The 27,831-nt window shown below is 31.5% G+C and overlaps 1 protein-coding gene across 5 annotated transcripts in view; it reads left to right on the top strand.

The window, feature by feature from the left end:
• LOC118181150 (coiled-coil domain-containing protein CG32809-like) overlaps positions 1–27,831 on the top strand; it is a 1,535,131-nt gene that overhangs the window by 437,370 nt on the left and 1,069,930 nt on the right. The window lies entirely within an intron of this gene.

The following is a 27,831-nucleotide window of genomic DNA, read 5'->3' as shown; positions in this document are numbered from 1 at the left end:
TTAGAATAAATATAGTCAACATAGCTAGGTGGTTCTACAACAGTATCCTCTAAACCAGGTTTCTCAACCAGGGGTGAGAAGAATTTCATAGTTTCAAGAAGATAATGCGGTCAACCTTTTATTTAGTTGCTCAGGATTTAATATTAGTTTATGAGTATAAAATGCTACTTTTATTCAAGTTTCGATATTTATCAAAGTTTGTCAGTAATTTTTGTTGTTTAGTTCATAAAGCGCATTAGAAAATAATTTAAATCTAAATAAATGTATATATTTATTTTTTAAGTTTGGGGAATGAGATGGAGTAGGAATGATCTTCTAACAACTCTAGAAGGGCTGCATGGGGCAGAAATAGCTGGAAACCATTGTTCTGAACAAAGCTTAACGCTGTGTTACTTAAATAACTATATTTATGCTATATTTCCAAAAAGATATTATTATGCCAATCTTCTTGATTTCCTCTTCTTCTGCGCGAGAAACAATTTTGTACCGGATGCTTGAATTTTAATTTTGTGATGCGAAGCATTTATTATATGTGCTACCTGATGCAATACATTTCGCTAAAACTTTATGAATATTAAATTTTTGCAGTTCTTCCTTAGAAAAAAGCGTCAACGAGAAAAATATCACAAAATTTCATTTCCTAGGAGCTCTGTGCTCACACAATACTTTACATAAAGTATAGAACTGTAATAATAAATAAGAGATTAATTAAATCTCAAAGAATCTTTTAAATTTAATTAATCTGTTGCTTATTAACAAACTGCTTATTGTTTAAAAACAATAAGCAATTTTTCTTACATTTAAATTTTTATTTTACGTTTTTAATAATATGTTTAACTAATACATATTAAAATATGTTAATTGGTTATGTAACCGACAAATAATTAATGAAAGATATTTATAACGTCATTTCTACGCAGTTGTTACAGAATTACACTTTTTTTTTTTTTTTAATTTTTGTAACTCTTTACATTTTTCAGTCTTATAATATATTTTTAAACGTTTAGTACCATATTCTTCTTTGAGGTAACAGACTAAAATCTAAATATTTTTTCTCATCTTTTTTCCTTAGAAAAAGATTATTTTCTTCATGAGAAACATTTTTGTTTCTCCTTTTATCCTTTTCTTAAAATTCACAATAGTTCGTCATTTTCTAATTTGTCATTTTTAAATAAATTAAAACAAATTAGATTTGTTTTAGACGTAATTTTACACATACATCCATTCTAACGTTAGAGAAGTTTATATAATTCTGCAACATCAGAAAAATAAAAAATTAAATTGTATAATAAAAAATAGGGCTATTTTTTACACTACAGACATAAAGAGGAAGTCTACAATAATATACAGAAATCTAGAACTGTGTTCTTTATTATTAGTAGTAGTAATGTGTTTTACGTTATTAGGTTTAATAAAATAAATTTTTTAATTAACCCATTTTCAAATAATCTATAACGATTAATAATTTCTCTTAGCTGTGAAATTTTATTTGTCAAGGTAAAAAAAAAAATTAATTTTTATTGAAGGTATAAAAATAAAAGGCCTATCGCAATTTATAGTTTTTGTTTAAAATAATCTACAACTGTATCATATTATTCTAATATTAATAAATGCACAAAAACTTATCTTCTCGTCAAAACATCATTCCATTCTCTGAAATATTTTTTGTCAAATCTCATTTTAAATTCTACTGAGCTCGAATAATCTTTAATAAAATAATTAAAAACTGAAAAATTAACGTATGCGTAATTATGTAAAATGTTAGTAATTTTGTGAAATAGTAATTAGCTTCCTATGCAATAATAGCCTCTGTGAGTTAATAAATGTTAGTAGCACTGATTATGTCCAAACGAGAGCTTTATTTCGATTACTGTCTGTTACTTCTATCTATTTATTTAATTGAGAGGTCTATCAAGCCGTCAATCAAATTCAAATCATATAAAAAGATTTTCTGGAATAAATATAAAATAATTATTCTTAGATATAAATGCAAACAGGCTGAACGCTTAACCAAACAGCTGAAATCGAGCGGTTTAGGATTGTAAATTGCGATGTAAGAAGTATCAAATTGAACGGAGTTTTTATCGTTTGGTGCTGCCATCTTGTGATCACTGAATAGAACATTTTTCTAGTGTTAATTTCAAAAGTTTTTCTTTATTATACTTAATTTCATCTTTCATTTGTGCCACTTGTAAAAAAGGAGCCTGTTTTTTTTTAAAGCTATAATTAAACTAGTATTCTTAAATATTTAATTGTTTCGGAAGTTTACTAAAAAAAAATTCTATGATTTCTCTTGGCAAAAGAATTTGCACACCATAATAAATTTTAAATTAGGCAAGATTTAACTTTAGACTGACGTTAGCTTAAAATTTTGCTTTACTTAGATTTCAAAGCTGACTTATATTCATTTTCTGTTTCATTTAAATAGTATTTTTTACTTTAAATTCACCATTACTTTCAGCTTAATTTGTATTTAAATTTGAATGTATAAGATTGAAATTTTCGCAAAGTGTCAAAATTAATCTCGCAGTTAATGACAGCATATTATATATGTATATTTTCGTTGAAAAAGTCTTACTTTGACGTTAGAAATATTTGTAGTTCAGATCTTTCTGTTTTTTTTTTTTTTTTTTTTTTTTTTTTTTTTTTTTTTAGTACCATATTAATTAACAAAGAGTTAATATTTGCGTAATCATTATAATACAGTGCTTCCTGGTTGTAGCAGGACTTGACGCAAGAATTGAAAGTGCATTTTAAGTTAACTTTGTTTTAATGAAAGCCAAGTGAGTAAAAAATATAATATTTGCATACATAAAGATCGTTGCTCTTTTAAGAATGAACATTTAAGAGAATTTTATGAAAGTCTGCAAACCACATAAAAAAATAGGAAAGCGTTAAATAAGACAAAAAGTAAATAAAAAGTTAACTATACATGAACAATTTACAAAACTATATAATACGTGTTCGATTTAGAAAATTATTTTTATCAACACTTCTTACGAACTTTTCAGCAATTCATATTTTTCTGCACTGTTAATCTTTATTGTTGCGAATAATTGTAAAATTTTAATCGAATAGATATATTTAGCTTTAAACTGTTGTCTCGAAGCAGTCATAGTTTTCAAAGACAGATAGTTTCAGAAATAATAGTTTTGAACGCCTAGAAGATTCCTTTTCGATATTAAAAATATCTGATGGGGACACAACATGACTTCCTTGTAGGGCCTATTGAATTATACACATTTTTTTGCCACACATCATTTGAGCTTATTTTCTCGAATTATTCTACCTCTAACAGATCTCTCAAGGCAAATTGAAAATGCCATGAAAACCTGCAAATTTTAAAATTAAATATCTCGGTGAATATTTATCTTACGGGAGTCGAACATCCTACAATTTTATTTATTTATTTATTTATTTATTTTCATAACGGGTATAAAACTTTTCAAATGTACGCACAAAAACCAGGAGATCACATTAAAAGTTAGATTTCGCTATTTTTCGAAAAAAAATTTTTTTTTAAATTTGATATATATGTCAGGTTCTGCCGATTGCAATCAAAACAGGGGGTGCACAACTAGATGTTATAGCAGTCCCATACCAAAAAATTCAACGTTCTGTGCCTAATCGTTTTTAATTACACAAGAAACATACATATTTGCGCACATACGTACAGATATCACGAAAAATCCTTTTTGAATACACTTTGAATCCATTTTTGAAAAAGATTCATTTATTCTGTTCGTATGTGCACACATCATTCAAAACAAATCGTCCAAATGTATGCGGGAATTGTCAAAACAGATATTTCTGTTGAAATATGATACCCGAAGTTTTTCGCGATTACAATACCGTCTTTACTTGAAACAAGGAAGCAATAAAGTACATTGCTTAATACAGTACATTGCTTAATACAATCAGTACATTGCTTAATACAGTATAAGTTAAACACTTCAATTTTTAAAAGCATTTCGCAGCAAGGGTTATTTTTATGGCATAACTAAAATACGTTTTTAACTCCTTGTAATGTAACAATTGCAGTATTTCTAGATTTGCTTCTTGTCTAGGCAGTCATCTTAAAATTTGTCCGGAATATAAGGTCTCAGGATTGTGATGAAGTGTTTTGTAGCATATATAGAAAAGAAGAAAGTAAACTTTTTAGTTAAATAACAAATATGAAAAAGAATTCTGAACAAATCAAAGCTAACAAAGCTAAGAAATATCAGTAAAGTATTAAAATGCACTAGATATTTCTCACAGATTTACATTATTACATTCAGCATCCAGCTTTTATAGACTCATGTTTCATGATCTCTAATAATGGGTTTTAAGAAGGATACGCGTTGCAAAACTATCCCCTGGGTATCTTGAATAAGTTGCCAATTTGGGAAAAAAAATTGTACCCTTTTGGAACAACTCGAAAAGCGACTCACAAATTGCCAAAATTATCGTTAAAAGTTGCTTGACGGGATGAAAATGATACACAAACTTCTCCAATAGCGTTATTAAGCCAAAATTATCATTCACAGTTTCTTGACAAAATTCAAATGATACACAAATTTGTTCAATAATGTTCCTAATTTTTTAGGAACAACTGCTAAGCACCATACCTCTGGTCATGGACGGGTTGCATATTAGTTGAAGGAGATGATCTGGCAGACCGTACTTCAGCTTCAGCGTAGACTTCCTAAACATCATATACCATTCAAAAATTCTTGTTTTTATAAAATGTTCTTCTGAAAGGTGTTTTGTAACATTTCGAACAATTTCATTGCAGAAAATCTGATATATCTGATATATAAGCAAAATTTATATTGCATATTCTTTGCTCCATTACATTTGCCCTTATGCGAAATTGCCTAAGCAGAAAACGAATTTATTTGGAACTATAAAAGGAAATGAAATATGAAGTGCTCGTTACATATCGAAAGTAGTAACTGATACTAGAAAAACGTATTTAAGAAATAGAATACAGAAACAATTACCGAAACTTTGTTTTTAAAACTGCAATTATTTTTGCGTCGAATTTGAATTTTGTTTAACACTAAGTATTTAGTTTTTTAGCAGTAGATAATGTTATTATTTAAAGAGAGAAACAAAATATATACCTTCTTGAGACTCTGGCAACCATTCCTCCATGAAATTCATGGCCAAGACAACAACAACTACAATAGAATATATATATAATTTTTTCTGTTTCTTGTTTTTAATAATTTTTAATTTTTAATGTTTCAGTGATAAGGTGTTTTTGGAAGAGGTATATTGTAATCTGAAATTATGAGACTGCGAGGGTTTTCCCCCTCGCCCTCTTTTCTTCTCCTGTCTAAAAATTTTCCACTTCGTTCTCATTTCATTTATTCTGTTGCTAAGCGAAATCGCATTATTTACATGCGGTTTTAAGAAATGTCAGCGATATATTACAAAACACAATACATTAGTGCTGTTTCACCCCCATGCCACGTGTACATACATCGATTTTGTATAACAGTGGTTTTGATACTGCTAGTAGAAAATTCTACCCTTTTCTTTAACGACGACGTACTCGTAGGAAATTCTTATTCCAACAAGCGACTTTAGTCCGAAATAGATCCGGAAAACTCCCTTCAATCAATAACTGGATCGATTGTTGTTAGCCAAAAGAATTCTTTCATATTCAAATATTTATTTGAATCTCACTTAAAACTATCTCAAGGACCTCAGCCCGATCACGTTTGATTTTTCTTTATATGATCCGATAATCTCTGATTTTATTTCATGATACCTTTTGGTATGTCTACTTTAAAAATCATGGCACTTCTGAGCGTACTCAAGAGCCTCTTTTTTTTTTTTTTTTTTTTTTTTTTTTTTTTACTATAGAGATATTATATAATTTAGATTTTATATTTCAGTTAAGCTATAGGAAAAAAAGCTGAAATGTGCTTTTCCACTGTAAAATGTGGAATGATGATAAAAATATCGATTTTACATATACCGATAATAATATATTTTATATTATTTATATAATATAGTGGAAAACGTATTACAGTTTCTGCTATTTGCTTCCTTACGTTAATCAACCCTGAGAATACGATTTATTTTGTTTAGGTTTCAAATCTATAAAAATTACATGTTAACCTAAAGCTAATGAGGTGCACTCAATCCCTGATGAAATAATTCATAAATAAAGCGAAAAACCGTAAAAGATAATTTTTCGTAAAAGATAAAAATTCCTTAACACTTCGAAAAAGATAAAAATTGCTTCTAAAAAGATAAAATTGCTTATAGTTATATAGTTTATTGGCCAATTGATTAAGGAAAAGCGCAACAGGGTTATCTGTCTAAGGAATGGATGCTTTTATGCAGAACTATGGAAAGCAAACTAGCTGTATCAATGTCACATTTGAGGTTGTTCTATGAAAATCCCACACAGTCATTTGCAACATTTAAAATTAGGTTAAATGGCATTTTGACATAAAATAATCATGTCACAGAAAATATTATTAGTTATTATTATTAATATATTATTATAAAATGGAATATTCGTGTTATATAAAGAAGTTTTAAAAAACTGTTTGCAGGAAGAAATTGCGCCGGTCATTCTTGGTTAACAAATGTCAGTTTTGAAGACGCCAGCTTAAGATCAAAATTTTTACCGTGCATCGAAGACTCTAAATTCTAATTTTCAACGTATAGCATAAAAATTTATATACAGTAAAACCTCAATTATTCGTATGATTGCTTATGATAACTCATTAAAATCTGTTTTGAATATCAGGTAATTTGTCTAAGATAGTCCTCCAGACAGGCATCTCTCTCTTAAGTGGATAGATCTTGCATGCATCGTTGTAACTGATTAAGCAACAACAATAGTTATGAAAAGACTTGACAAAGATCCTAAGACAAGTTTTAAAATATGAGTTTCATACACATTGGGAAACATTCTTCTAAATTTTCCAATCGTTCTTCTAATACAAAGGTATCCAACATTTTTTCGCTCATCACTTCCTTTAACATATTGTTTTTGCTCAACACCCGCTTTGAGTCTGTTCATAATCCTCTTACCCTTAATCTGTAAACTCTTACTAAAAATGCACAGAAATTTGTATGCATTTATTGAACTGGTATTGCATCTATTAATAATTAATTATAAAGTATCAAACAATGTGTAAACGGATGATAATAGTTAAATATTTCTTAAAACGTTTATACTTACAGCAATAAACTTGACAAAATATAGACAGATAAGGCACGTACATTGACGCATACCGAATGAGCACACTGCTTGTATGGAATGAACATCAGGGGCATTATAGGCTTGCATGTTCTCGGAATTCCAGTGTGATTAGCTTGCACTTCGTTAAGTTCTCTCGAAATAATAATAATAATAACGATAATAAGCTTCATGCAGTTAAAAAAATTCCGAATTTCTCATGGGTGAAGTTTCCTAGTCTTATCCAAAAAATACTGCTTATTGAGAAAAGATGTAAAAGCTATCAGCGTAAAGCAAAACTGCCTGCGAAGTTATGAAATGTAAAGAAAGATGCACAATAAAAATAGTAAAGGCAAATAATTTCATAAGAATTGGGAGTCGCTCCTATCCAAAATACTACATAATTAAGTGTCTATAATCCTGAATTGTTACAAAAAACATTGTGATAAAAGATGTTATTGAAATTAATGGTTAAAACACTGGTAAAAAAAAGTTCTAAAGAAGTTTTTGCTCGAATTTGAACTCGGTGACATTACTCAAGTTTTTTATGTTATTATTCTTCAATGCAATTTATCTCTTAGTTTCTTCATGCGTAGTCAATTTTTCCATTCTGTTATTTTTGTTGCGTTTTGAAAGCAGATTTAATTTACATAATCTATAAGATTTTATATTAATTAACTAGTTACTTTTACTATAACTTCTTCCTTTCGTAGTCCTCACCAGAATGCAAATTAGTTGTTTTTGTATTTAAGCAGGGATTAAAATTTTTAAAGATAGAGCTTCTTCCAGCCTAGTTTTACAGTTGCATATTATTATCATCTTTGCCTAAGTTTATTTCCAGCTGAAACATCTCGCTATCGCAGTTTGAAAAACGCGCCGTTAACTACCTTGAACCACCTTAAGTAGCTTATTTTGTATTGTAGCCTCGGACTACGTTACCTACATTTGGTTGATTTGATTTGGTTTAGTTTTTTATTATTATTATTATTTTATTATTATCGCAGAGCACACTACGGCTATCTATCTTCCTACATTTGAATTTGAGTTGTTTAAATTTACATTCCGGCACGTAGCGGAGGTTTGTCTGTCGCATAAGTAGTGACGTTCTGTTCATTTAAGATTTAAATGAAAAAAGGCTGTTTTAAACCTTCATATGATTTGAGGATTTTTTTCAGTCTAAGTGGTGGCTCGCTTCCAATATTTATTCTCCGTATTAAATTATTCTCTAATTCAAGTAAATCGTTAAAAGTTTTTCTCTATTAATTATAAAATAGATTATTCCTCTTTCTTGTGATTTTTTAACTACTCTTGAATTAATTGAAGTTAATCGCAAAATCGTTCCCTACATTATCCAGACTAATCCTAGAATTGACTGTACGTCTTGGAACCGACATATAGAAAAGTCAACTGATATGATTTTATTTGATTCTTCTAAAAGTTTCTGCTTGTAACATTTGTATTCAACAGCATTACATATCAATGAAGTTATGTGTTCCAAAAACGTTTAGGCTATCAAAACGTTAAACATGTGCTTTATTGCAAACGTTTTTCTCGATTCTTTTTCAATGCCCCTCGGAATAACAACAGCTCCTAGACCTCAACCTCTTCAGCGCCAATCGGTCGGCGACATCTATGCTGAGGAATTGTGTTCCAGTCCGCAATAATTTAATATAGTGATTCATAAAATCGTTCTTCTTGTATTAATTTTTTTAGGCAATGCCTGCAACTTTTTTATTCCAGAGTATCTTTGTTTTATTTAATCTGCTTCAGTCTTTATGTCTTGCACATAGAATCTGTCTTGTGACAATATTATTCCTAATTCTGTCACTTGAAAGCAAATGAATTGCACAAGCAAATGAATTAAACAAGTTACCAGTTATCAACGATTGATTGAAACAAGAAAATAGGAACAAGGCGCTAGTTAATACCGGACAATAATTCAGGAAAATTTTAAGTTATGTGTTTACACTTTTTCCCTTCATTTCACTGAAAAATGGAATTTAAAGCAGTTAGAGGTGTGAAAATATTTTGATTTTTAATGAAAATACATAGCATCCCAAGTAGCACATGACGTTGCAAAGATGTTGCAAACTGTTCCGAGAGGTTGCAAAGTGGTCGTGGTAACTTTTACGACGTCTTTACAAGTTTCCGAAGACGCAAAATATTTGCCGTTGCATCTTGGCAATTTGTCGACGTCGCTGAAACGTCATGATATGACCGCTTTTAGACGCGGTCGTTTTAGCATTTTTTTCATAGTTCAGCGTTACTTTTAGAATGAAAAGAGACTAAATCTGCCCTTTCATAAATCTGAAGTCCGCACAAGATTTACTTTGCAATGTTTCATTATAATGACTTTAAGTGATAATATAATCACTTTATTTCATCTAAATATATTAATCTAAGGTAGATTCCTCTAATGAAATATACATTTAACATTTTGATTTATTAAATTTAATTAGTACTAAAAATACGTGCTAAATAATTGTTTAAAATTTTGTTAAAATAATTAATACTTAAAATAATTTTTATAAATTTTATAGTAAAATATTTAAAAATAAGACTAATATATAAAGTAAATTATTAAGTTATGCATTTTATATATTTTAAAAAATCATATTTCCGAAATCAATGCAAATCACATGTTAGCAATTATTTCACTACTGAAATATGACTTTATTTATTATTTTTGAAGCAAGGACGAATTTATTTGAAATTATATGGTGACATTATATGAAACATTTTACCGCATACAGTAAAAAAGTAAAATTTTCGCGAAGAAATGATTGTGCGTGAAGATGTATTCACGGATAAAACAGGGGTGAAAAGTTACATGGCGGTGTTCTCTAATCTCTGTGGTTCCAGCGGTGCAATATTTGATACCCTTATTAGCTTTATGCTTCGGTTATAACGTCCTAAGGGCTATATCGTATATCATTCACATAAATCGATTTTTGTGTTCATATTGAATGGTTGGTTTTCAGAATTAATTCATAGAAAAACAATAATAACATACAACAGTAAGGCACTTTCTGGTTTTTCTGAAAATCCAATCAGTACAGAAGCAAGAACAATTCAAGCTGTTATGGTATGTTCATTATTTTCAAAATACAAAGAAATTATTGGACTGGTACCAGTACTTAATATGATTGCTGAATATGAATTAGATATATGTTATAGCAAGAAGCAATACATTAAAATTAATAATAATCCACATTTTATAAGTATGTTGTCTTTTGTGTAGTATGCAGAAAGAGTTAATGATTTTAAACAGTGTATGAAATGTATGATCGAAAAACTAGTGTTAAGGAAACATTAGCATTTCTATAAAATATTGTAATCTATAATTATGTGATATTTAATTGTGTAATATTAAAAAACACTAAATATTTTTTATTGATTGCAAATTGCACTTTTATTACTTTTTCTAATCTTCCAAACACTGTGTAATTCGCGTTTTTTTAAATATTGCCGTTATATATGTTTATTAGATTAGCTCAATAAATGAAGGTTGGAAATTAGACTTTATTTTTAATTAAATTTAAGTATATTATATTGCCGCTATATATGTTCATTAGATTATCTCAATAAGTGAATGTTGGAAATTAGGTCTTATTTTTTATTAAATTTAAATATATTCTATTTTCTTCGCTTACGTCTTATGTGCTTGTGATAACAAAGAAATTCATAATAAATAGAAACAAAAAGTTTCACCGTGTACTATTTAACGAAGAGATTACTTTAACGTACTTAGCTTACTATCGTGTACTATATTATTTAAATTGTTTCTGTACAGTAACAAAAGGAAAGTTATTGATTATAAAAAGTGCATGAAATAATCATTGTAATCTACCACTATTCTAAAATGTAGAAACTAAAAATAAGTAAATACATTAACATATGATCGAAAAAAATGGTGTTAAGAAATATCAGCATTACTAGTAAATACTGCAATTCATAATTATTGCACCTGTAATTGCTTACTATTTAAAAACACAAATATTTTTTATTAATTGGAAATTTTAGTTCTGTTACCTTCATTCTGCTATTTATATTTTCATACACTACTAGTTCATGTTTTTTCTTAAAATAGTGCTGTCATGTATATTGTTTGTTAGGTTATTATTTCATTTTGGATATGAATATGGGAAGTTATTAGATTTAGGTATATTCTTGTATGAAATATTTTTGATCACATTTATTAACTACTTTATACAGTCTTTCATTTGCATATCTTGGAGATATAGAAGTTAATGGTTATATTTTTTACTGTGAAACGCGAATAAATTTATACTTGAGTTCAGGTAAAATACTGGATATGTTATCTTAAGAACCGCTTCCTAATTTATCATGAGAGGGGCAATTTTCAATGTCTCTGAGATTTAACAGAAATAAATGTGATGATGCTGTTTTTAGAAACTCTTTTTTTTTACCCACATATATATCTTTACTTTTATTTATGTGTAATTGAGTTTTATTTACTTAAAACCTACTATTTATTATTGTTATATATTTATAAGAATAACCACTTTTATAATTACTCTCACTTAAGGAAAAAAAATTGGTGAAATCTTAAATAATCGTAACTTAGAATTTAAGTTACTTAAAAAATATAGTTTAAAGTAGAATAGAAGAGAAACACGCCAATATGACAATCAAAATCGCAATAACAACCTTGTATTTAGCCTACATATATTGAAACAGTCAATCGATTCCAAGGACAGCTAAAGGTCCCTCCTCATCAGGAGAACGAAATTATTAGAAAAGGGGAAAAAGAAGAAAATAAAGCAATAAGTGACGGAGGACGGGTGCACTGTTCCTTTGATATTCGGTTAATCAGTACTCATGAAGAAAAATAAAGCATTGGCAAAGGAGTCTAAGAAACACGTGGTCGTTATCAGCACTGCACGTGGTCGTAACCGGATTTTGAATCAAAGTTACACTGGCCGCGTACTTTCACTGAGCCAGGCTATCTGATCAAACATATAACACATAGACTAAAACGAAAAAAAAAAAAAGAGCGAGGTCAAAAAAAAAAAAAAAAAAAAAAATAGGGAGCGAGGGGCACCTTTACGCACCAAGTCTGAACCTCGAATTCACAATATTTATTTCATATTTTGTAAAGCATTTTTGAGATTTTGATTAAGAAACGCAACGATTCCAAAGCGGGCAATGGCAACACTATACGGGAAAAAAAACATTTTAATCTTCAGCGCGCGAAACTGTGTATCGGAAATTCTAAAGATATGCTCGTTTAAATATTTTGTGACATTGCTGAACTACATTTTATGTTTTAGATGCAAAGAACATGATATTCAATAAATAAAGGTAACATATAAAACATTAAAAACCCCGTTACGCGTAATATAAAATCTGAAAGCTTTCGGAATTTTTTAAAAATTTTATTTCCAGACCTTTAAAAATTATTTTTATTTGCAGTTTTTGAAAACAAAACGGGTATACACGGTAAATAAATAACGTGAACTCATTAAAACAATGGAATTCCCAATTAGTGAATAACAATTCAGTAATTCAAGAAATTCTCGCGACTTACAAATGTTCTGACGCATTATATAATATTTTACTATCGCTTTCTCAGTTTGCTCTAAGCTCTCTAGCAAGCTTCTATGATTAGAATAAAATATTTACGATATTTTGCGAAAACATTCGTGGAAAGGTACGATGTGTTTCCCTAAAAAAAGTCTGAGTCAAAGCTACGTCTAGCGAAGTCAACAAAATAAGATCATTTGATTGTGAATCTCTGAATTATCATTAGGACTACTCGTTCAGTTGGATACAGAGAATGGCTCGGTCGCGACGTCTGTCTCGATACAGCAATTTCCTCTTTAAATCAAATTATGATAAAGTGAAATAAATGATTCTTTCCGTATGGGCGTCTGCTCTGCAGGTATTTATCATCTTGTAAAGACAACGGAAAACAAATGGATTTGTCTGCGGTTAACATGAGAAGTTTGACAAAATTATTTTCCATTATGGTTTCTCTTTCGAAAATTGCCTCGCTGGTGGTAAAACTATTTTAGCAAATACGGAGACACTTTTTCAAAAATTTTAAGCTTAGCAGAACAGTTATCTAAATTCCTCATGTACAGAACAGTAATTGTCTTTAATCAAGCTACTCAGAATCCCACTTCTCTAGACGGTAGATGTTCAGAACCCCAATTATCCGGATTTCAGACTTGAATAAACCTAATTATGTGAATACCTTCGTTTCAGACTATAAAGTCTGGTGTTTTTTGGAAGCATACACTACCGAACTCTAGAAAAGACTACAGAAGAATTGTTTTCAACCCTTATGATACAAAAACAAAAGTCAGAAGAAGGATGTATAAGACCATTTTATGTTAACACAAAGAAGTAACAAAGACCTAACTTGGGCTTACACAAGCCAACACTTCTGGCTTAACTTAAATAAGCAATGTTGAACTAAAATCAAATGCAGTAAGATTAGCCTAACAATGATTAGTAAAATTAGCTTAATAAAATAACGAGCAGGAAAGGCTCCGGTTTGTAGAAAAGCGGCAAGAGAAGCCTAATGGCTAGAAGCATTCAACGCCACCGAATCAAATCGCTATTAAGTCAGGGTAACAACGCGGCCTCAAGTAGGCAGAACAAGCTCTAAAATGAACTTGGCATGAAAAGGGTGGGTGAAAAAAGAGTAACAGAAAAGTACTTTAACTCAAAATTAAACTATTAGTCAAAAATAAATATATAGATAAACCTTCACAAGACAAATACTATGACTGTAGATGTACAGAACGTCAGTTATCTGAACTCCAACTATTAAGAATCCTAATTATCTGTACTCAAGTTACATCCAATTATGTGAACTCCCACTGCTCAGAGCCCCAATTATCCTCATTGCAGTTATGCAGAACCTCGTTTACCAGGACTTCAGGTGCTCAAAACCTCAGTTATTCTGATTTCAGATGTTCAAAACCCCCAGCCGTCTGGATTCTAGTTTCTAAGAATCTCAGTTATCTGCACCCAGCTGTACCAGTTATCTGGACTTCAGATGTTCAGAAACCAATAAGGGTATATCAGATGTTCAGAATAAAATCGTTAAGATTCCAGATGTTCAGAACTCTTTTATAATTACCTAAAATGTTCAGATTCTTTTATTTGAAATGAATACTATCTTCATACTGAAATATGTATACATAATTTTAATTAAAAAATCTTATAAAATACCATTTTGGAGTCAATACAAGATAATGAGAGGTATGCGAAATCCTGAGTTTTTGGAGGTATTCTGAAAGTAAAAATGAATGACTCGCATATGAAACAATGCATGAGATGAGAACATAATGTGAGCGCATAATATAAGTACAAGCTTCATGTGTTGAGAATGTTCACAAAAGCACTGAATACCCAAACAGTTACGTAAACTCTGAAGTAAAATTACGTAAATGTGCTATTAACGATAACAAATAAATAAAACATTATTGTAATATATTTTGTAATAGCTAGGATTCGCATATAGGTGTTGACTGGTTTATATACGTAAATATGTGTAAATCTTTAAAGTAAAGTTTTCTGTTTCCGTAAAAAAATTTCTTATAAACCACCACACAGCATAATAAATAAATATCTTCAAAATCCGATTTAAACACAAGGTGTACAAAAACGAATATTGATATTTTTCGCCTTTCTAATCCTACGATTTTATTCGTATAGCTTGTTGCATTTGAAAGAAAATAAAAACGTTTCAGTGCTTTAATCTCTGCGAAATTCCATCACTTTCTTTTCTTGAAAAAGCGGGCGGAAGAATGCTTTCAAGTTTATAGTTTCTTGTCAAGGGTAAAGTAAAGCTTTCTAGAAAGAAACCTTCAAATTTGAATTCACAAGTGAATAATGCGCTTTCCCAAATAAAATGGATTTACAGGAAAGAAAACTGTGGAGGCGTACTATGTATTATATCCATTTCACCTTATCTATTTTTTTTCTTTCTTCCTACACTTTTGTGAGATATATTTAAATGTAAATTTCCTGTACACTCTGTAAAAAAAAGAAGGGGATAATTCTATATCTCCCCTTCTACTGGGCCGATAGACGAAATTTAACTTGTATTTTTCATATCTCGAAAATTCAACTTAGGATATAGATTAGATTTATATATAATATTGTTCTAACCTAAGTATTTTGACACAAAATCTGACTTTTTCGGAAAGCACGTATCGATTTTTTCCAATATTTCGATTCAGCGCCTCTTATGCCTGAATATTAAATTTGTTAAATTTTGTAAAATTTGGAAAGAAACTTAACCTAGAAATTCAAAAATTTAGCTTGTAGCACTATTTTTCAGTTTGCCCCAAGAACACTTCACTAAGCGAAATTCTTAATTTATGGTAACCTAGTTTCCTTTCGCTTTCATTTTGCACGAAAGGAAAAAAAAATTTCATCGTTAATTCTTTGAAATAATTTTCTTTATATTACATTTTTCAATCATACTTGTTATTTTTAAATTCGTCAACCATATTTGGCATTATTATCGCTTAAAACAAAGATGCCAAATTTCAAAACGCGCCAATATGTAAATTTACGTATGTATATCTTATAAAATTTTGAATAAAAAACTGAATTTTTTGCAGGAATGCTTAGAAATACTTCTACTTTAAGATGACGGTAAACATTTTATAAGTTAATGTGTTTTATAAAATGCTTTCGAAAAACGCATATGAAATACAAGCTTTAAAAATAAATCAGAAAACATCTGCGATTTTTATTTGAATTGAATCTAAATTCCGAAGTGGGAACGAAGGAATAGAGTAAGTTTAAGCTAAAAACAGGTATTGATAAATATATATGCCAAATTCAATTAACATTGAGGAGTTAAAATTTTGAAAGTTAAATTTTTAAAACTACTCGTGCGAAACTTAGCAGTTTGGCTTATTTGAGTCGTAGAATCGAAATATGGGGAACAAATCGGTATGTCGTTTCAAAAAAGGCCCAATTTGTGTCAATACATATGTTAGAGAACAATGCCATGTATAAATCTAATATATATCCTAACTCTCGCTTTCAAGCCAGGAAAATGCAAGTTAAATTTCATCAATCGATCCAGTGGAACAGGCGATACAGAAATGTTCACCCTCCCTTTTTTTTTTTTTTTTTTTTTTTTTTTTTTTTTTTGGTGTGTGTGTGTGTTTGTTTTTGTATATGTGTGTGTCTAGTAAAAAATTAATTCACCTCCCACAAATTTCGTTACAAAAATATTTCGACACAGTTTTCTTTAGTAACATGCAACTTGTACTGTTTTATCCTTTAACACAAAATTTTACAGCCTTTTCAGATACACATTGATTTATCAAAATTACTCAAAATTTACTTAATTTTCAGTAATTTTAATTAAGTTGATGAAAGAATCATCAAAATCGTCATTTTTTTAGATATGTGTTTTAATCAGACTTATTTTATTTTGTATAAGTTTGAATTCCTTTGTTTCTGAAGAATATCAGAAAATAAAAATAACTTCTTTATATTCTTAAGTACATAGTATTGCCAAGATTTGTTCTTCAGAATCTTTACTTTCTCGTGAATTCAGCTATTTGAAATCGGTTACTGTTAACATAAGGTTTTCTCCCACCGTCACTGAAAAATGTTTTAAAAACGTTTGTTCTCACCACCAAAATTCTGCCACTAAATCATCATTAAAGTTTATTATACCATCATAAAAGACATAACAACTTTGCCGTAATCCTCTTTCGTCCTTCTCTGAATTAAAAAATTGCTTAGGTTTGGCAAGGGTTGCTTGGGTTTGCTGACAAGTAAAATTCGTTATTTGTTTCTTAAAAATCCCGTTTTTAGTTTGAATTCTTAGAGAAATTTTAAAATGTCTTATCAGTATGGTTTGATGTATATAATGGCGAAGATTAAAACCAAATATTGAAATTTCACATCAAGGAATCCAAATCTTCGATATCTATTCAGAGTTGGTAATTTACCCATAATTTTGACTTTGATTCTGAGCAAATTATCTATAGTTTCCTCGGGAATGTGCAGGATTTTCTTAAAGCCACAAAAACGTATCTTCTTTAGGTAATGGCATTCATTCAAATCCCGTTCTTTTCAACACTGCTGTTAAATCAGTGGATCACTGGATGTGTGAGCGGTTGCCTTAGAGAGGAATCACTATGTATGGCGTCTTTAAAAACACGTCTATATTGCAATTCATTATAATTTTTTCTGTTAAATATTACAGCATCAATACTAATGTAATTTAATACTGTTTTATTAAAAACAGCATATCATTATAATTAATATTTTCCGGCATTCTGTTAAAATGCCCATCTTTTGGAATTAAGCCATATTATCCCCGGACAGCAGTCTGCTGTATTCCCTAATGCAAGATTAATTGGCTTGAATGAAATTTAAATATGAGTGCAAGGGCGGCATATGAATTAAATTATAATTGCAAAAGAGATATTCTCCCTTCTGTCATAATCTTCAAGTGTGGGGAATGAAACGAAGAAATTCCTATTAGGACAGGCTATTCTGCCGCCACCATAAGCAACACCCGTCATGGCCCGGGGCGATTGGTTTCCCACTTTCATTGATAAATTCGATCGATAGTGGGATTGCCGTTTCCATAGCAACGGCCAAACCCTCTTCGATTTCTACTATTTTACTACGAGGAGGGGGTGTATTTCACTACTCACGTGGTTATTTGAATTCCATGCTGTTATTTATGAATGGGCGAAACGTCCTTTGATGAAGGGGACGACAGAAGTGTCAAGGGTTAATTTCCTTATCTGGTAAGTGTCGAAGCCTATCTCATTTCGAAAGAGCCCTAATAAATACAGCTTGAGTAACAAAGATAGGGAAATGTATGATTTGAATTTAATTACATGGCCCTTCAGCCATGGTATTCAAACACTCGAATACAGTGTGCGTGTTAGCTATTACGTAATGTAAATACAAGATAGGGTTTCATTTTTTCAGAGGCATATTCTAAGTACTGTTATTTTTCTGTCACTTTTTATTCATACATTTTTCTTATTCATGTAATGCTAATAAATCCCTGTTCTTGAAATGGAATATTGCATAGAGTAACATGTGATTTTCTATTATTATTATAGTAAGATAGCGAAATATTTATTATATCACTGTCAGTTTTCTCGGTACTTGATGCAAGGCTCTTGTTTGAATGTCATATATCAAAAACAGATTAAAATCTTAGTTATTCACTCAAAATTCTGTAAACATACAATAATTTGGTTAACTGTTTATCACCTTATTTCTCCCGCCTTCTTAGCGTGGCTTCGTGGTGTGGTGGTCATCACCCTGGGCGCGTATTGCAGAGGTCCCTGGTTCGATTCCCGGCGAAGGCGTTGCCCATTTTTCATGAACCTTGCTTCCAAAAAATACCTAATGTCTCTACAACCTAAATCACAAAGCACGTTTTTTAAACCCCCAATTCTTCAAATTAGTTCGTTCATCTGTACTAACATATTGCTAATAAAATGTGGTTGTACGTTTTGGACTAAAATTTAGACAACCAGTATTTTTTCCCCTCTCCAAATGGCCGAACATGCTCAAATATTTGTCAGCAATTTCTGAACCTATTCGTAATTTAGCCGTCCCGTCTCTGAGATGGTGCATCGCAAGAGCCCACGGTGTAGCATAAATGGTGACAGATATTATATCCGCTAACAGTGGAAAACAGAATACATCTACAGCTAAGCTTTACATGAAACAAAAATATACAGTCAGACCAATGGTGTCAGACCAATGGAGTAATTAGAGCATTCTCTGCCTCCCCCGCGTTTATTTTTGAAGAAAAACTTCAATTCCAACAATTTTAATATTATATTATTATGGAGGAGGTAGTTTTAAATGGCGTCATAAAAGAGTCCTTTATAACAATAATTTGTGTAACAACAATAACAAGTGTAACAATAATTTGTTAACAGGTTTAAGTTACACACGAACATTACATTTAACGTTAAGAAAATTAGAGAGCAAAAGTCTGACACAACCTATCAAGTTCATCACTTGGCTTTTACTGAAACATTTCTCTGGGTACTCACCGGAGGGCACCCTCGTTGTTACAGTTAGTCCAACAGTTTATATTAGCATCAGAGTTTATATTAAAGGATTGGTTACATTATTAGTTTGTTTGTTTTTTGCTCTCAGAATCAGCGATGAAATTGTGGAGATCTACTTGATTTCGCCAGTGGTTGTCATATATACAGTATAGGAAGATTTCTTGTGAGGAAAGTTCATAGTATTACAATATTTGGAACTTTACTCGAAAGATTATATTTTAGAAAAAACTTCAAAAATTCAAAAGAACCGCCCTTTCATGTTCGTGTTTCTTTTTCTCTAGTAATAACATAAATAAAACTCTGAAACTCCTCTCTCTTAACTGCGAATTCTTTCTCATTAAGATCACCGTGATCATAATTCAGATGATATCCGTAATATTCATTCAGGATTTTCCATTGAGTAAAAATGATATAACAAGAATATGCAGCTACTGAAATCTCGGGGCAAATTTTTTAATGAACTCTCTAAGGAAAAAAAACTATTTTTCTTCTCAATTTAATTTCGTATGGCAATCTGAAATCGCGCTATTCTTCCCCATCCTTGATGGTCCGACCCATCAGCGGCAGAGCGGTTAAGTCGCTGAACACTAGTACTTCCGACTTGGGTTCAACTAGCCGAACGGGCTAGTTACATAGGTGCTTTTCCCATGAATAAGGTGTATACGAGAAAGTTTCGCGTAGAAAGTCCTCCACGAAGGCATCTCTCCCCTTAAGCAGATAGCCTTAGCGTGCTATGCCATAGTCTCAATAAACCAAGCCAAACCAAACTTTGATCACTAAACACCTATAAAATAATGCTTCACTCGGTAAATATCTCTCCCAATAAAATGTGAAAACCCGGGGCGAACCTCGCCTTCTAGCTATGCCACTGTGGCTAACGACCATACTTTTCAGGTCGGCAATACAAAGTACTGTTGCTGTCTGTGCGAGTTGTACAATTGGAACAAAGAGAAACAGATTGAAAAAAATAATTCTTTTTGATTCTTTTTGATAATTCTTTTTTTTTCTTTTTGATTTAATTCTTTTTGATTTCGAAACGTTAAAATTTTAATTCCTGAGTCGTTTTTATATCCTCCGATAAGTGTACTTGTCACCATTTCACATTAAACTTGGTTTGAAGAAAAAACATTGTGAAAGCCATATTTAGAAAAATTATTTTCTTTTTTTAAAGTTCCTCAAAAATAATTAAAATTATAAAAAGCGTCTTTTTAGATCCTTAAATTAAGTAATAAATGAATAATTCCACATCTGAAGATACCTTTAGCAACACAAACTGCGTTGCATGGAAATCCCGCAACAGGTCCGTGAGAGACAACTTAAGCTGTAACTCTTCTACTTTAGTTTCAAAAATATATTCTTCTAGCAATACTTTACTAAAAGTTACCTTCTAAATGTCGGCGAATCATTGTTCTGATTACGGTAAACGTACGGAAGCACAGAATGAAATTTACCAATTTTTAGCTGACAACTCCTGCTAGTATTAAAATGAGAATTTACAAATATAAAGGATCAATTACGTATGAAAATGGATGATTGTTAAAGGTTAGTACCTTGAGTGTACAAAAATCAAGATAAGCCATTTAAAACAAGGCTTTTTTCATGTGTTTGTCTTAACTAATTGTTGTAGAAATATGCACTTATCGACCTTTGACAACAAGGAAAGTCCGACCAATATGAACGTATTTTAAAAACTGTTGGATCGCCGCTATTCGTTCACAAATCATGAGCTGCAGTAAACCTTAGTTAGGTTTTACACTTTCTTACGCATGCTTTTAAACTGCGTAACCTTTTGGTCTGCACAAATATGTGTAACTAAATGAATATAGGATACTTGCAGTGAAAAACTTGCAGTGACTGATTTACTGAAAAGATGCTCACAGATGGCTCGTTGGTTGTGAATTCATAAAAATACGGTACGTAAGGACTAGCTATCTAATAGCAAAGATGCTTACGTGTAAAGCTTTTTGAGAGGAATTGGATGCTATTTAAATTACATATGGGGAAAAACAATTTCTGAAGTAACCGGGCCATTAATTCACTAAGCTTTGAACCTGGGTTCGAACTACCAGAGTTTATCTTTCTTGTACAAACAACTAATGATTCACAGAATATGAAGAAAACCTGAAGAAAACCAACACTGAAAAGAAAAAAAGAAAAAACTGCTTCCCCATCGAAATAAACAACTCTTACAGTAAGATAACCATCTATAAATATCAGTAGAAGATAATCTAAGATGAGGAAATTTTTCTTTAACCCACAAAACATCTAAAGGAATAGGAGTTCAATATAAAGGCATGCCTTTGAACTAAATAACTGAACTGCTTGACTCTCAGCAACTCACAGAGTCCTTTTTATAAGATTACTCATCAAGGTTAAAAATAAGCAGTTATAGAAGCTTCGAGAAATATCGCTCCTAAAGCTCCAAAAATGCGCTTTACGAAACTTCTAGAATACCGCCAAGTCTATTGTGCGGCAGTTTGGCGATGAAAATTATCATCAGTGAATGAGAGTGGAGTTTCCACTCATATATTGTTTTCTAATTGAACTATCTTTGCAATTGAAACCTTGATTGATTTAGAATTAAAAGATCAATATCACATTCCAGAAAACACAATAAGTGGTCACAAATAGCACAAAAGACTAAATAAATAAATGCACAAAAGATTATTTCAGAACATGCTTTAGATTAATTAATAAATAAGTAACAACAATGCAAAAATGCATAAAACCTGAATCAAAAACCCATAAATACTGTTACGAAATGTATAGGCACAGTAAGATGGATTCCCCGCGAAACAGTTTAGGGTTGCCATAAAATGGCAAGGAAAGGCAGGGTTTCCACATTTGGCGACAAAATTGGCGATATGCCATGGACGGATGGAGAACCTTCTGGAACGAATTCTTACCGGTTTAGCCCAGAATGTTCTCAAGCTCAAGCCGAAAGCTATATAAACCCTGCTGGTCCGCAGTCAGTTAGTGTGTGTGCCTCGTCTAGTGAGCTGATAGTCAATCAGTGAGCGAGTGTCTCGAAGTCTAGAACCGAGTTGGTCGTCGAGTGCATCGACAGTCTTTTAATGCATCGCGAATTAGTGCATCTTCGAGTTTTGTCTTAGTTCGTCGCGAGTCGAGAGATATACTCTTGTGTATCGTCGAGTGCATCGCGTGGAGAGTCTCGAGAGTACGTGGAGTTCCGAAAACGACCAAGCAGAGTTGAGAGCTGTACTTCGGTGCTTTGCAGTGAAACTGTCTCCACCGTTATTGCCTGACAGTGTGAAGGCTGTGTCGCTGAACGTGTCAGCGTGTTTATAACAGTTCGACGACTGTAAAAGGGATTTTGGAGCTATCCGATTAACATATTAAAGTGTGTTTCGATACTTCATCAAGTATCGTCGTTATTCACTCAATCTATGAACCCCGTACGAACGTGAAGTAAGAAAATAACGTAAAAATACAAATACTTACAAAAACTAATGACACTGTGTTTCGAAACACGTGCCAATATGATTCATAAAAAAACAATATATTGTAGTCCATAATGCGTCCATTACTGTCTTAAACCGGAAATCCTTACAAACAATGGATTTTATATTAATTTTTGTTTAATTAAAGATTTACCAGATACTCTAACGCATCGCTACTTCCACATTGCATATTTTTGAACGAATAAGCTCATTTTCCCTTTTTTAAATGAAAATAACTCAAAGTAACATTTTTCTTTGTCAGCAGTTGTTTCCCGCATACATGATTACGGGAAGGAATAACAAATATAAAATTTTTGAAACATAGAAATGGTTTTACAAACGAGTCTGAAAAGAATTATTTTTAAATCTCCATCAGAATTAAAGATACAATCTTCTCAATACCGAATTTAAGATTGTCTAACGAAGTTTACTTATTTATTTATTTTTAGACTTTTGAACTCGAGAATTTCATCAAAAGTAATTTAAGAGCATTAGTCTCAGTTATTTTCCGCAAAGCTTTTAGCTGATGTAGGAAAAATAACTTTCAGGCTTGTTTTAAAATTACTGTATAAATTATACTCATCAGTATCGTATCATTTCAGTAAAACAGCTGAGTTAATTTACTTGTTGAACTTTGCCATTTGAATTCTTTAAAAGTTTTTTTAATGTTATTATTTTATTTTTAGTTTGTTGCCAAAATGAAACCTTCACTAGGAAGAAAAAAAATTAACTTTCCGTTACTAATGACGCCAATAGTAATGTGGTAAAAATGAAGTGTAGAGGAATATTTGTACGCTTAATTTATATTCGGTTAACACGGAATGCTTTTAATTATAATTAAATTTTTTATTTTACTTCACTGTACTCGTTAATATTAACATATTTTTTAAAGCTAAATTTGCCTTTTGTAGATGTTGATGTAGTAGAAAAAGTGGAATATTTTTTAATGTTATGCTTCATTGTTTTTTTTTAGATCTGTATTTCCTTTCTAAACTTCAAAATAATTCTCTAGTATTTATCTGTCGTCCCAACTCACATTTTCTTGGTGATCAAATATCTCTAGTGACATTTTGGTCAAATTTAATATTAAAAAATCGTGTATTATTTTACGTGTATTATCGTATTTATCAATCGTGTGTTATCGTATTTATTCATTCTGTGATGTTTAATATTAAGTACATGAATATACAATTTATTCATTCTCTGAAAATAGGGAGTTTTTTATGGACTAGCCTTCGGTTTCCTTCTAATACGAATGGCCGTATAAAAGGAATTTAATACTTAAATAGATCCGTGACAGAGCACTGCATAACTTGGTCTCCTGATCATGCATCAGCAAATGGACCGATGTAAAACTGAAACTGCGTAAGAGAGATATCTTGAGAATGGATGTACCTCGAGCCACGCAGCTAAACCTAGCAGTTTGTTACGGACAATACAATCTGGAAGCTAAAACTAATCTTTGAAGCCTCTCATGCGGTCATTAATGTGGCAAGGATCTGCCTTGAGGAGTTTGTCTTCAGCCTCCCATCTGGGACCAGTGTCCTGCACTCCACGGTTGCCATGGCGACGCATCCTGATCCTTGCTAGCAGCGGATCCGTGCAGGGATAAAGGAAAGTTTCAGTTCTCTTGGAGCAATTAGGAATAGTTCGCTCCAGAACGCAGATCGTGCAGCCTTTGCTGTTACAGTCGTTATTGTAATGTGATGCAGTTTCGGGCATGAAATGGCGCATGTTGGTATCGAGATTCTGCGCTCGCACGTGAGTTTCATTTACGATCCGCGCATGGGCGGATGAATCCACTCTCCTATTGATTCCGAGTCCTAAGGGAATGTGTAATAATTTATGATGCTTACATGTTCGAATCTCAGAAATTCCATGCTGTGGCCTTCCCTTACTCCTGGTATTTTAAAAAATTTTTCATCATTTAAATCTTGACTTTATCTAAATGCTTAATTTTATCTATCTAATTTATAGAATAGATAGATAAAATCTAAATGCTGTAGATACTGGCCTGTTATCCAATGATTTGGCGTTCATGACATTCTCTGGTTGTTCTGAATGGAAACAAATTACGTTTAAGTCTATTTAGTTTAATTTTTTATTGCAAATCGGTAGTATAAAGTAAGCATTTCAAGTTATTTTAATCTATGACGTTGGCGGCCAAACTTCATATATGTAAGAGCTGAATATTACAATTCAATAAAATTTATGCGCCTCAACAAAATTCTCTATGAGCAGCAACTACATTTATGTAAGAATGATGTTGTCATTCATTTATGTATGTTCTTGTACGTTGTACAAATTCGAAATTTCCGTATGATGGGCTGAACAATATTTTTTTCAAATTGAAAGCCGGAATTAACTTCTCTTGACTGTCACTGTCAAATGATTTAAATAGAAGTATGCTGGGGGAAAAATGCCAGGCAGCATAGTAACAACGTAAAAAGATTTACATTCGGAATGAAGAATAGTGTAATAATTTGGGAAACAAACCTGATGGTCTCCCCCTTTCTTTTAACCTGCTTGCACATGTCTGTAAAAAGTAAATAGATTGTACGGAAAGCTAAATTGCAATTCAAGATACGATTACTTTTATAGAAGTTGTCTGCGTTTTGCACTAAAAAAGACAGTTCACTTTTTTCCATGCAAATAACGGAAATCAGTCTTCCTTCAAATTGTTTAATTCAGTTATTAGATATAAACTGGATTATTATATATATATTGCTTCCTCTATTGTAAATTACAATTATACATTTTCGTAGTGCTGTTCAAGTATGATGAAGCGCATCATCAAAGTAGTAGCTGACTAATATATTTGTCGTTTCTGCTGTCCGAATATCCATCAAAGTTTTTAAAAATATGGTTGTCAGTTGCCACTGCAGCTTATTGCAAGAATGATTTTTTTTTTGCGTTTTGCTTAATACTTTGAAAAGAAAAGCACGCAGTTTGGAACTGTCCAAAATTGTGTACCCTAGGCTGACATCTGTTTCGAATTTTATTTCATTGAAAAAGATAAAACAAAAATCAAAACTTGAAAGAATATTTTAATACCGCATGAACAAAAAAAAAACAAAAAAAAAACTAAATGTGTGAAATAGTTAATTCAATAATATTTTCCTTTTCCTATAATTGTTACCTAAAATAGTACCAAGGAGATGTGTTCTATGAAAAAATTATGATAAATAGGGGGGAGGAAGTAATTTAAGAATACTGCTTAAAAACCTGTATTTACTAAGAAGATACAAATAAAATTTCTTACATGAAATGCATAACTAAATTCTAAAACTTAATACTCATTTTCTCAATAAAATTGAATAAAGAAATACTGCTATCTAGCCGAAATTAAACACCATGAAGGAAGCATCCAATAAACTTGGAATTTGCGTCATAAGTAGACCTCAATTGGATACTAACATTGCGGTGCATATTCAAATCATGTGCATCAGTAATGCACCTAAAAGCACTATAAAACAACAATTAGCTGTTTTAAACACTGTAATTATGTATTTTTCTGCTTTTCCTCTGCGTGGGAAGCTTCCGTATGCTTCGTCTAAAAAACCAGCAGTCATTCGAGCAAGTTTCGGAGTTTGAAAAAGAACGATAAATTCAGCTAATAAAGCTAATAAAGACTAATTCAAAGAATTCAGCTAATAAACACTGTGGTTTATCCTTTTGGAAACTCGGTGGTCGTATGGAATGAAATCAAGCTACAGTGATGGCGAATTTGGTTTTGGTGAGTGCAGGGATGACGGACCAAAGGAGGAGAATGATTATACCTGTCTCTTCACACCACCCACAGAGAAGACAGGAATATGTGTACACATAGCAATTACGGATCACGCAGCAACATCAAGAATCCTAGCTCAAGAATGAGGGCTTGTTCTACAGCTACTTGCGTTATCATACACAAATCCATATTGTCTACAAAAAAAGAATATTTTCAAGGTGTTTGTTGCGATTACCATTGACGTTATACCAAAGAAATATGCTGTCGCAACGAATCGTTGAATGCTGTCCATGGACAAACGAATGTCATAACTTTGTATTTTAGGAGAATTTTTATTCTGCTGATGACGCCACAGTGCTTGTGCTTAGTTTTATGATATTACAGTGAAAGACATCATGACTCTTGCATTGCGCGTCGCCATAATGGTCCATCACCTAAAATTACTGTTTGGGATGTCATTGGATTTACCCTCGTACCCCCCTTATAATCACCGCCAGAAAACTTATCAACCATTGATATATCTTTTGGAGTTTCCTTGCCTGAGGTTGCCTGAGGCCGAACTTCAAGAGCACAATGCACGACCCTTCAGTTCTTCTTCATTTCCAACCAGACTGCACTGCCTTGTGTCGTCCATCGAATTTATTGCTTCATTGTTTTTTTGAGTTCTGTATATCCTTTCTAAACTTCAAAATGATTCTCTAGTACTCTTTCGTCCCAATTCGCATTTTCTTTTTGGACGATCATTGGTGAAGGAGTGGCCAAGCAAATACTAGCGGCTATGCTAGATGAATTTCGATAATGTCTGTATTTAACACTGTAGTATTTTAGTTATCATTTAATAATGTATCAAAGCATAAGAGAAAATGAGATTTAGAATATATTCTTCAAGAAGTGAAAAACATACCAAATACCTAATATTTATAATTTTATTCCACTCTGAAACTTTCTTCTGCATAAGAGTTATTAAATAAATATTCTCAAACATTTTTTCCACTTTCTTGTGAATATGTATAGTATAACTCATATACTATATAACTATATAACTATATAACTCATATACTATATAACTCATATACCGATATACTTGTATCAAGTATAACTCAATCATCTACGGCTTGAAGTTTATTTTTAGCCCAAACGGGCAATTTGCCCAGGACTATTAATTTCATTTTGCGTTGATTAACTACAAGCGTTGGTTCACTTTTCAAATTGTTGCCACCAAATATTATTTCCCTGTATTATATTTAAATAAATTAAATAATGAAGAATCTGCATCAATGTATGTATGTTTCTCGCATTGTGATAAAACAACGGTACATAGAGCCATCAAATTTTGAATAACGTAATCCTCCTGCGAATATGGGCATCTGGAAGCCCAAATTTTAAATC

This window comes from Stegodyphus dumicola, chromosome 2 (assembly GCF_044657685.1).
Source record: "Stegodyphus dumicola isolate Sdum_Otavi_A_Nest chromosome 2, ASM4465768v1".
Classification (NCBI taxonomy): domain Eukaryota; kingdom Metazoa; phylum Arthropoda; class Arachnida; order Araneae; family Eresidae; genus Stegodyphus; species Stegodyphus dumicola.
The sequence above is the reverse complement of the archived record's forward strand: the minus strand, read 5'-3'. Positions and strand labels throughout refer to the sequence as shown.